The sequence below is a fragment of the Apteryx rowi genome, unplaced genomic scaffold, assembly GCF_003343035.1.
Source record: "Apteryx rowi isolate R43461 unplaced genomic scaffold, aptRow1 scaffold_246, whole genome shotgun sequence".
Taxonomy (NCBI): Eukaryota; Metazoa; Chordata; class Aves; order Apterygiformes; family Apterygidae; genus Apteryx; species Apteryx rowi.
Genome location: NW_020448819.1, coordinates 1,227,831 through 1,239,844, shown reverse-complemented (window position 1 = coordinate 1,239,844; position 12,014 = coordinate 1,227,831).

Here is a 12,014-nt window from a genome sequence, read left to right as displayed (position 1 = left end):
GCGGCCGCCGTCGGGGCGCCGCGCTGGGCAGCGGCTCGCAGCCGCGCCGGCCCCTTCTCCGGCGGCGGAGAGAAACGGCCAAAGTACTTTACACCGTTCGGTAAAGGCTTCGAGCCCCTTCCGTGCCACCCTCCTTTCTCCTATTTGTTTGCCTGTTGGCTATTTCGTGCCGATCTAGCACGTATGACCTTTACAGCACAACTCTCGTCTTGTTTTCGACTCTTTTATCAGGAGATTCAACATGAAAATGGTTATCATTTAGCAGAAAAACAAACAGAAAAGCACATTTTTGTAAGCAAAACGTTAATGATTGGAAGAATTGCACCAATTTCAGCTTGACAGTGTGTGATTAATCCTCTGGGTCAGGTACTTATATTTTTAGTCATTAGGTTCGTCGGCCTTTGATATCCAGAACTGTTTCTAGCCTAATAGGGTATCGACCCGGCTGCCTATGTACTTTGACTCCTTAAACAGCGCGGCTCCCCGAGCCCGCGGGGCCGCCGTGCTCCGGGGCCGGGCGCAGCCGCCCCCCCGGGGGTGCCCGGGGGTGCCCGGGGCTGGGGCGGCTCAGGCTGGGGGCGGCCGCGGCCCGGCCCCGGGAAGGGAGCAGGAGGAAAGCGGCCGCATGGTGTTTGCACTCCTGGACACTTTGATCCTTCGTGCGGGAATGTCCAGAGCCTCTTTTATTGCACAATAATAGGAAATAATAACTTAGGATGCCTAATTGTTCGCTTTCACCGAGAAGGAGCTGCCTCCGCTCGCATCAGAGCTGTGGGAGCTTTACTACTGACTTTAGGGGGACGTCTGTAAATTATTTTAGTCCCCAAAGAAATCTGTTGTTAGATGTTTTCTCCTGAGAGGACAAAAAAAAAATCCATGCATGCACATTACTGTTTTTCAGATTAAGAAAAAAAAAAAAAAGATTTTAAAGCTGTCATTTTAGCACATGAATAAGTTTCAGGATAGGCGGTGCTGAAAACCTGCATTAAGAGCCCACAGCAGATCGGCGCACGCTGGCCTTACTCAGATCAGCTTCCCATTAATGTTTAACGGCGGTTTGAACTTAATAAGGACAGAAAGATTTTGTCCAGGACTGTAGGTGACAGCAACTGCTTATGGAAGAGCCACTACTGACAGCGGAGGGTGCCTCCGTCTTAATCTGAATCACGCGCTGTTTGGCTTCAGGCCTCACAAGCATAGGAAGCACTCCATTTCTTCAGGAAATAAGTGTATATTTCTAAAATATTTGAGGTGATGCACCCCACCCCCCAAAAAAACTTGCAAGAACTGTGAGAGAGAGAGACTCACCATGATAACTTCATGGGCTCCATTTTGCAACTTTACTGTTCAAGAGCTATTGACAAATGACTACTCAAACTGTGGCGCCTCAAGAAAGTCAAGTTCAGATGATGTTACTGTGGTCACCCGGAGATACTGCCAGCAAATTACTACTTGGCGAACCATTTCAGTTGAGCTGGTGACTTGTCATTTTTTTGTCCTGAAGGCCAGATACCCACCCATATCATAAAGACATTCTCTAATAGGACTAATTGAAATCTAGAATTTTTCCTGCCAGACAGATGCCCACCCATATCATAAAGATATAATAATAAATAGAACTAATGTACCTTTTTTCCATATTAAAAAAGGCCTAAGATTAAACAGTCTGAGAGGCTTGGCTCATGCTTGTTCTTCAATTGTGCTAGAGATTTTTTTCTTTTTTTTTTGTCTGAAAGCATTGTTTAAGATGTCAAAGATGCTAGTACAATTCTGGGAAGCACTTACCCTAATTTATTCACTCACTAATATACATTAATGACTAAGAATTTATCCGCTGACTTTGTGGAAGACAAATGTTACAATGGATATGTGGTCTAGACTTTTTAAAGTAGCTGTTTAAAAGAGCAGATTAGATAAAGAGTTTTGTCTTGGTACCTTTGAGTAAAAATGCAGTCAGAGTCAAAACCATTTACTGTCTGGTGGCCTCTATGAAATGTGTTGGTGCTCACAGTCAAGCAGAACTGCTAATGGTAAAGGTACATTAAACTTTGCTTTCATTGATACATTTTAGGCAAATGCATCTGGGCAAAAGTTTGAACGGGCATGGAAGATGAACTACTGTCTCATCTGCCTAAGGGAAAGGGCTATTTCCAAGATAACTAATTCAATCAAACTTATTTAAGGACTGAAAACTCCTGACAAATTTGTAGACTTTTCAATACCTGTAACATGACTTTAGCGGGTTGAGTTACAGTCACCCAGGACCCAGACTATGACCTGCTAAAACTGAGCGTAAGGTGGTAACCTTAGTACACTTTAAGTAGGTTTGGCTTTTTAAGAAAGAGAACCTGACTGAATTGAATCTATTGAAAAAGGACTTTTTTCTCATGTAGTCTAGACAAGACTTTAGAGGGTTTTCCCACATGTTAATTTGTCATTGCTTTGAAGGCCTATGTAGAGAAACTTGTATTGATTGTTTCCTATGTTATAATTCTCCTTGGCTGGTACAGTGGGACTTCCCATGAGCACTGTGGGTCATTTTTAAAGGTATTCTGGCATTGTCTAGACTGGTATACGAGTTGTATTTTTAGAATGACTTAGCAAACACTTTTTAACACCTTTTAGCATTTGACTTGTCCTATCTATGCAAGATTTCAAAATATGTTAGTCGAACCATATTAGCTAATATCTTTAAAAACACAACTTTTATCCCAGTCTAGATGCACCCAAAGATAGTACTTGTCCTGGAATGAGTCAGGTTTGTCCACTAAAATGTAATTGTATCTCAATGATTTATTGAAGATACCAGTATAAAGATCACAGGTTGAAAGGGGAAGAGGTAACTCTGCTTTATACACATCAGTTCTTCCACTTCCTTCTGTATGTAAGAAGGAACCCTCTTACCCAGCCAAAAGACCTTCTAATTTAGCACAAAGAGTCAATTAGAGAGCAGCTGAGACCTGTAGTAGATGTAGGGTGTAGAAAGACCCAATTCTGCAAAAGGCTGGGCTAGGGAAGAGGTCCCTCTCTATGGACTTGCCCTTCCAGTCCTGTTGCCAGCCTCTTCAGTTTTGCCAATAGAGTGGTTTCCTAACCTATCTCAAATGAGAAATGGCCCAATTTGGCATGAACAGTTCAGAGAAAAGGTCTGCACTAGCTTGGTTCATGCTGACTGATGGGGGTCAGGACACGCAGTGCCAGACAGCCCTGCTGGCACTTCTGAGTAACTTTCGCTGTTTCAGGGAGTTCAGCTGGCTGGTTCTGGGCTCTTTGGCTAGTGAGGCACTGAGTTAAATTTGGCTTGAAGCATGTCACTGCTGGTTAGACATGGGGAGGAACTGTGAATGAATTGCTCTGTTGGCTGAATATGAACAGCAGCTCTATAAGTCAGCGTGGGAAAAGCTGAGGTGGAGCTGTGCTGTGGGCAGCCAAGGCTTCAGCAGTTCACGGGGGCAGAAAGAGAGCGTGAACGGCACCGCCGTCCTGCAGCCTGGGGCCCTCGTGCAGGAAGCAAGGCAATCTCATCCCTCTCCCAGACATTTCTTCTGGATTTTGTCAAATGACAAATTCCAATTTGTCAACTGATGGGTTTGTGTAAAATGCAGGCACTGCCCTGGCAGCAGGGAGCAGGCTGTAGGTCTCCACCCTGGTAAGATTTTGGGATAGCCTCGTGGGCAGCGCACTCCCCTGGGAAATGGATGGGGTCTGCCCTGCTGAGCCAGCCCCTTTCCCGGGTTTTCCCTGGAGGCAGAGACCAGCCCAGGTGGCAGGGCTGGGGAGCAGACCCCGCACGGAGGGGCCTCCCTGGCGCACTCATGGGGCCCTCCCGCCGCTTGCCCGCCTTGGCGAGCACCTTCCCCTGGTGAAGCAGTCCAAAACATTTCCGTGGAGCAACAGTGCCAGTGACAGACCTGCCTCTTGGCAGGCTCCACCACAGTGCGGCTCCTCCGCCGGCAGGCAGGAGACACACAGCGCTTCCTGCAAACCAGTCCCCTTTACGGTGACGCTTTTGGGGAAGCTGAGGATTGAACCAAAGCAAATCACTAGTCCCTTTTGAAAATGTTGGGCAAAACTGCATGCAAGTAGTCTTCATGTTGGCCGTAGTTTCCCGTACCATAGTAAGGAACGACAACGTTGACACTGCAATAGCTGAACAAAAGACATGGAGTTTCTGCTAAGGCTACTCTCGTAAGGAATATTGTTGCTGCTGAGTGCTGGCTTGCACCCCCAGCCGCCCCTCAGGACCTCTGGAAGTGTTTGGGATGGTCAATCACAGGAAGCACAGGTAGTGGCATCTATCCTTTGGAATATATTTATGGCTTAATTTAAAAACTATACATTGGAAAGTCACTAATTTACTCCTGAAGATCTCCACTTTGCACTGCAGTTGATTTTCTCCCTTTTAAACCATTGGCTGATATTTTTGCTGTAATAAAATATGTGCTACCTGCAGATGGAAACAAATGGTTTTGATACAGAAGAGAGTTATGCTACAATAACTCCAGGTAACATGACACTAGGACTCCTTTGGATGCAATACACAGTGCTAGAAGAATGCTTGGTTTCACAGCTTTACTGAAAAATAGCAGAAGTTCTCTGTGCTTCAAGAAATAAATATTGCACTATCGTAGTCATTGCTGGGGGGCAGTTTATATTGATTCATAACTGACCACTCCAAAATGAGATGACTGTGTTGTAATATAACCCTTGGACATGGTTTCTTGACAAAATTATTGTTACTTTTCAATGCAGTCTATTTTAATGCAATACTTTTGCCTCATGCCCCCTGCTGAACTATTATTGCACGATTCATTGACAAAACTTGCATAATCTTATTTTCCTTATGTATAATCAATATTTTTGGCACTGCCAACGCAAGCACAGATCATGATATTTTACAGTGTAGAGTATTAAGTTATTTGTTGGTTGCAGTAGGGTAAATGTAGGATAAATAATGCTGTTCAACAACAAATGAATTAAGGTCTTATTTTTCCTTAGTTGCTTATGGAATCTGCATTACTACATACTTTCCATTATTTGCAAATTACACCAGACTAATTGAATAAATGCTTTAAAATGGGTCCCGAACACTGGTTTAGAAGCACAGAGGAAGTGGTTTCTTAGACAACTGCTATCCACATATTGATTCGATAACAGGGAGGTGGAGGGGCTAAGGAGGTGATTATGTTGATGTACGGAGCTGTTGATTGCTTAATTGAAGGTAAAATTTTTAGCTTCACTAGTCAATTACCTGATCTCATTAAGTTCTTAAAAATCACTAAAATACCATTCTGGCTGAAGCAGCTGCACTTTGCTACTATATTGTCTAAAGCATTAGGAAAATCATTTGCTAATGGTGATTTACAAGTGTAAACATGTGATATTTTTAGCATCCAAATTAGCTTTCTCCATGCGAGACATCTTGAGTGACTAATATCTACCAGGTATGTAAAGATGAAAAAGGCTATGAAATATGTTTTTACACCTGTTTAAATGAACTGTGGACCTTAAAGTTTTTTAATACTTTGCCTAAATATTCAAAACGAATGAATAGAGAGATTAGTAAAGCTGGCAGAAGAAGTTGCAATTTCTTTGCATTTTTCCCCATATAATGTACATAAAACTTTAAAGCTATTTCAGCTGTAAATATAAGTCGTGCCTGGCACGAAACAGAGCTTGATAAAGGACAAATGCAAACGAAGACAGCCTTTGGCGTCCTTGCGCCGGGAAATAGGCCGGTGCTGTAGAGACGTGAGAGCTGACCACGTGGCAGTAGGAGGTAGCCGTGCCCTGAGCCTCGAGCGGCCGCCTTGTCTGGAGCTGCTAGGAAGGGCTGTGCGCGGGCCAGCGTGCGCCGTGCTGGCGTTCAGATGTAAGCACCGCCAGGGATGCGTGGCATTTGCTGTATTTCCAAACATCACATGAACTGATTCTTCTAAGTCAATGCGTTCTCATTTTGCAGGATGACTGAGTCGTAGAAAAGGTGAGCGATTAGTCAGTGGCTATACAGTAATACGAGCTCCAGACTGAGAAGGGGGGTTGTCCTGGGTCATGCTCCTTTTTCCAAACCCACTTGACAACAGAATTTTGCTTCTCTACGTATTTTTTATTTTGTTTTTGTTTTAAAACAGTTATTAGAAAGACAGCAGGCTTCCTTGAAGAGTGAGGAGTCTGGGTTGAATTTCTTCATTCTTGAAAGCAATGAAAATGGAACTTCAGTCACAAGAACTCGATGAACTCTCAAAAGGAGCTAGACGTGTTTTATGCTCAGTGCAAAGACATAACAAGAGGCTATGAACCAAGTTACAGAATGACATGTAGGAAGTACTGTTTTTTTCACAAAGGAGTAATGGTGGATATTAGAAGTTGAGAAATAATTTAGAAGCAATTCAATAATGTGTGGGTTTCTCAGGTTTTTGAGATATCTCCGCTGATAGCTATTTCTGTTTCGATGCCTATTCACATACCGCCTAGAGGCTCTTTGGAGCCAAACATGACTGTCACCACAAGAAGAAGAAACAAAAGAACATAGCAATGGTGGGAGAAAGGTACAAATTCCCCAACCTCGTAGCACATGCCTCCAAACTTCTCAGTGAATATATTTATTTTCTTCTAATAGTTATCTAACATAACATTAAGTTCCTGTGCACCGGTAGTTCCAAACTCTCTGTATCCCTGTCACTTAGGTTTTTAGGTACCTGAGGTGACATGCAAAATGCCAGGCCAATGAAGCCACTAGCGCCGCATTTTAATGTTATATAAATTGGTGACTGGATTCTGTCTCGTGCATTAATATAAACTATGGGATCAGCACCAGTTGCTAGGGCATTCACACCGAGTCTCCTTAATGTTATGGTAGATGCCAGAAAGGCCTGAAAAAGTATTTGATGTTGTAACACAGAGCCACGGCATGAAAGACCCGAACCACTTCACTTATGAATAAGACAACATTGATTTAAATCTTTCAGACTACAAAACTCTTTGGAGCTCTTTGCATTCGCGTTGGCCATTGCCTTTTTAGGGTTTGTTGGGGGTGGGGGATGCCTCCATCTTAGGCGGCTGTTTTGGCCGTGGCAGTGGCCTGAAGCAGCAGGAGCTGTGCGGAGCAACTCCTGACTCATTTGTACGTCAAGCCAGACAAGGCAGTTACGCCAGCATTATTGCGGTCAACTTCTCTGTCCAAACCGGCACGGAAAAGTCTCGGGTTTAAATGACACAAACCCATTTTTGGGAGGGGTACAGCCAGTGTGACTTGGTCTTCCATTGCCGTTTCTGGCATGAGAGAGAACTTGGTTGTGATTTATTTACAGGAACAATCAAGCCATTTTTAACAGATTCAAAGGGATTTCTTGGTGATAGCCGCTCTCAACAGAGGGTTGATTTCCCACTTTGTGAGGGGGCTGGGATACCCACCACAGCGGGAATCGGTGCCTGGGAAGTCTCCTGCGGGCAGAGCGCTGCGCCGTGGGAAGCCTCGCGCGGAGGCGCTCTGGGAATCACCCGCACAGGAAAGAGCCCAGGGCCAAGCGTGTGCCGAACTTTTCTGAACTCTGGTTCTACCTAAGGTCTTTGTGGTTTTGAGATAAGATACTGAGGAAACTGAATAAAAGCAACTACCCACCAAAAGGGTGAGCTGTGTAGGAAGGTAGCTTGCGTGTGCCACCTCCTCCCGCTGCAGACCTGTATGCTGGGGGACGCTTCCTCTCTGCGGTTGGTAAACAACTTCTAAGGGGTTTGACCGGCCTTGAAGTTCATACTACTTCTTAAATGTCAAATATCTCTCAGTCAATACCCTGAAGGACACATGCTGACACATGGGGATACATTTACAAGAGCCCTTTGGGAAATAAGATGGGGGAAAAAGGTAGAACCCATGTGTAGTTTTCTTGAGTGCAAAAAGTACTTGATTTTAAAGAAGTCCATCTTCTTAAGCTCTCTTCAGTCTTGTGTTTTATTTTTTTCTTCTATGTTTCTTTTCAATGATATAGTATGAAGAACTATTTCTCTGGTGCCATGAAATACATTAAATCCTTCAGGATATACTTAATACAGATTTTTATGGCAGACTTAACTAACAGTGTCAACCTACAGAGACCTTCTCCCTAATCAATAAATCAATTCCCTGTCCAACATGAAGGTTGTAGGTGGGCGCTTATTTTGTGTGTTTCATTCCTCTTTCATTTCAGATGAGTTTATACCGTCTTACACAACACTGGATTTCATTTAAGCTTTCAAAGATGTATTCTGGGGAAAAGGAGTAATTACAGGGAGGTGTGTTTCAAACTACTACCAGAGTTTGACAGTCATAGTATTTTAAAATAAAATGCATTTCCTAGATTTCTACTTTACAAGAATCAGCTAACGCATGATGCTTAGAGTATAATGCGTAGTGAATGAAGACAATATTTCAGTGATTTTCTTGAGGAATCGTCTCATTCTATTTCTATGTACGAGTAAGCAATTAACTAGCCTATAATTATACATAAATCTAAAAGCACGATTTCCTCATGCTCATTAAGATCAGCAATATATGATACAAATACATTTCAAAAGTGTGTTATTATACCTCAGCAGTAATCTTTTCTCTAATTATGTACATCTTATACCCAAGTTAATAAACTTTGTTGCAAACCTTTTTATATAATCACTTACAAATATTAAGGTTTTTAATAATCATATCGTATGACGCTTATGTTGCCTAGCCAACATCTACCATGAATCGATTAACTGCTTTTAATTCCTAATGATACTAAAATTAAATTAGCTGTGTGCTCTCTTACAACATCTATCTCCGCATCTAGAAGACTGTTTATCTAAGCAATCAGGGAAGTTGGCTGCTCACTGGCAGGGCAAGTGTCTGCAAATAGTCTCTGCAATAACATGTTAGCAGCCACTGCAAATGGAGAAATATGAATTAAGCATACAGATTTTACACTTGTTTCCCTTGTGCCTCTCCCCTTTCCTTGGCATGTTTGCTAATACATTTGTAATGTCAGAAATGGCTCCGAATGTTGAGCATTAATTAGGCGTGGGAACTGGAGCGTAAAATAACATCTACATTTTATCCTTCTTAATCAAGAGGAAATGCTCTAATGTTGGATTTAGATTTAATGCAAAACTAAATATTTGACTCAATATATATTGTGTCAGTAGATTAGGTGGTATTTATCACAGTTTTCAAAACTGTGATCTTTAATGCCTCATTTGACATGATTTTGTCAGTCCCTAGCAGAAAGCTGATAAACCGTCCATTTATGCCATTATAGCTGCCTTTTGTAGCACTGTGCTGCTATGGAGAGGGGTCACTTGTCATTTCCTTAAAACCTTTGTTTTTTAGTCATTTTAAAACAGGTTGGTTTTAAAGTTCATTTGGCTCTACTACAGTAGATAAGTCCCAGACTATAAATCAGGTTTTGATGGTACAAAAATAGCTTAAACTGACCGAGTGGTCAAAAGTTATCTAAATACTGCACTATTGCTGTCAAAGTAGCTGAAGCTGGAATTAAACTACGGCTGGACTTCCATTTCCTTCCTTATTTTCAGTTCCACCTCCTTTTGGATCTTCTTTTGTTTGGGCCTTTTTGTGAACGGGTAGCAAGCAAAATAATCAACTTTCCACACATAATGGCAAAGCTGAAAAGGGTAAAATTACGGGCCTGCGCTGTGCGGGGGCTCGGCTGAGCTGATTCCCGGGGACCCTCTCGCCCTGAGAGAGACCCGCTGCAGGGGCACGCGCTGTCACCGAGGCTGGGCCGTGGGAACGAGCAACGCCTTTCCGCACTGCCCGGCTCCATTAGACGACGTGGATATACCGGTGCTAACTACCCCGGGTCTGAAGGGTCTGCACCGCAAATATCAATAGTCTTGCTCACTTCTGTTATACTTCTTGCCATTTCCTTTGGGCAGAGCTGGGATACTCACTGGCTCACCCACGGGTGTGCTTGAGGCAATGAAAACCACCGACATTTTTTGAGACAGCACAAGTTGAGGTGCATAATGACCCCAGTTCGATCTACTGGGAATAGCGACCACTTAAGTGTTTGAGTTAACTAAAGGAGAATCCGCTTTACGACAGTAAAGCTATTGAGTGTGTGTACACGGCACTGCAGCAAACGCAGGCTGACAGGATCACAGGATCACTTTGTGACCACAGGTTCACCGTAGTCACGTTTTAATGAGACAGATTTCTATAGCAGCCCCCTAAATTTCATAACAAAGGCAAACCATGCCACAACAGATTTTCTTAAGACACATTTGGTAAAATAGGTAAAATTCTAATTGTCTCATTATATAAAGTATTTCTATTGTTAATGACGGCAAGGGAAATATGAAAAATTGTGGCTATTTTCTCATCAAAAAACCTGACCCTGGTTCCCAGCTTTAGAGAACAGTGTATATCATATACTGTTAAAACTCATTTAAAATGTGTGCTAACACGCACCTCTGGCAGTTTTGATTGCTGAGCTCTACTGTGCCGAATAGTTTCTGACTTTGTTCTTTGTGTTAATGAGGCTTAAAAAGTTAAGAACAGGTTTCCAAACACAAACCCCATTGCTTTAACTGTTTTTTCTGCTTCACAACTCTTTTTTCTCCCAAAGTCTTTTGGCAGGAGGAAGACCTGACCCTTTTCCCTGTCCGCCGCCCACTTTCAGGCTCCAGACCCCTCTGGTTTTCAGGATCCGGCTGTGACGGGGCCCCTGCGTGTGGGGTGGTGGCTCTGGCTCATGCTGCGAGTGACACAGCCACGCTTCCAGGGTCTTCCTAACCGGAGGCTGCTTTTGAATCCCTCTTTTAGAAGAGAAATTCCCCTCCCTTGCTTGAGGTGCCCTTATGCCGCGACATTTGTACAACTGCTGCTGCGGGAGCTGCCTCCAAGCGCTGTGCGACGTGTCTGCACTGCTCCCTGCGGCTCTCTGCAGAGCAGCAGTAGCCGGTGGCATTCAAGCACACTAAGTTTGGGAATCCCTCTCATACTGTATGATCCTATACAAGTGTCCACAGGGGCTTTGCTCTGTTTTTGAGAGATGAACATTACATTTTGAGAACCTGATTTAGTTCCTTAAGAGATACTCTACTAGAATAAGGTGTAGTCTCAAGTTACACAGAGCAAATGCTGCGCTAATACTCCTCTAGCAAGTCCAAATTATTTCAAAGTGTTATTATAAATCCAGCAAAATTGTTTAGCATTAATTTCTAACTCAACCCCTTCTTTCTTCTCCATTTTAAAAGGGGATATTGTATCACCAACACACTGCAGGGGCTGCAGCACTGCCAGGATAATCATCGAAGCCTGAGGAGGTAAAAAAACAGCTGGGGATTTCCATTTCTCCCGTGATATTTCTTCACTCCATCAGGCTCTGCTTACGGAATACAAGCGTTACAGGATTTATCAAAATGGGTAAAATAGTATTGAAAAGACAAATGCAATACCAGTGTGCAGTACTATTCCGACACTCACTCAGTCACTAACCTCCACTGGCAGATGAGTGATTTTCTGCAGAGCTTGTTGAAACCAGACAATCTGCTACGTTTTGGATAATCAGTGAGTTCACTGCATGACATGTACAGTGCTCAGTGTAGTGACTGCATTAGAAATACCAAAGTGTGTATATTTAGGAAGTCTAGCACGTTGTGACAGTTATCTGAACGAGATGAATCGCAAACTTTCAGGCCAAGCCTGAGCTTTGCCCTGTCTCCAGGAGTACAAGGGCAGGCAGCCCCCTCACTCGGAAAGTGCCCAGCTCATCCTGCCCATTCACCTGCCTTTTTACTCATTCGAGTCCGCTGAAGCCAACAGCAGTATTTGCATGGGTGAAAAGAGTGTTTGCCTTTGCTGACTGACTTTTGGCAGAGAAAGTCTGTGAAAAATCAGCTGCTCAGGAGACTGAAAACAACACTTTTTGTTTTACAGGTATAAATGCTTTTTTCCCCCCCAAAAATGTCAATTCTCCCTGTGCTTTGGGGAGAGCAAAGAGGGGGAAAAAGAAAACCACTTCCCAAGTAAGCCCTGCTAG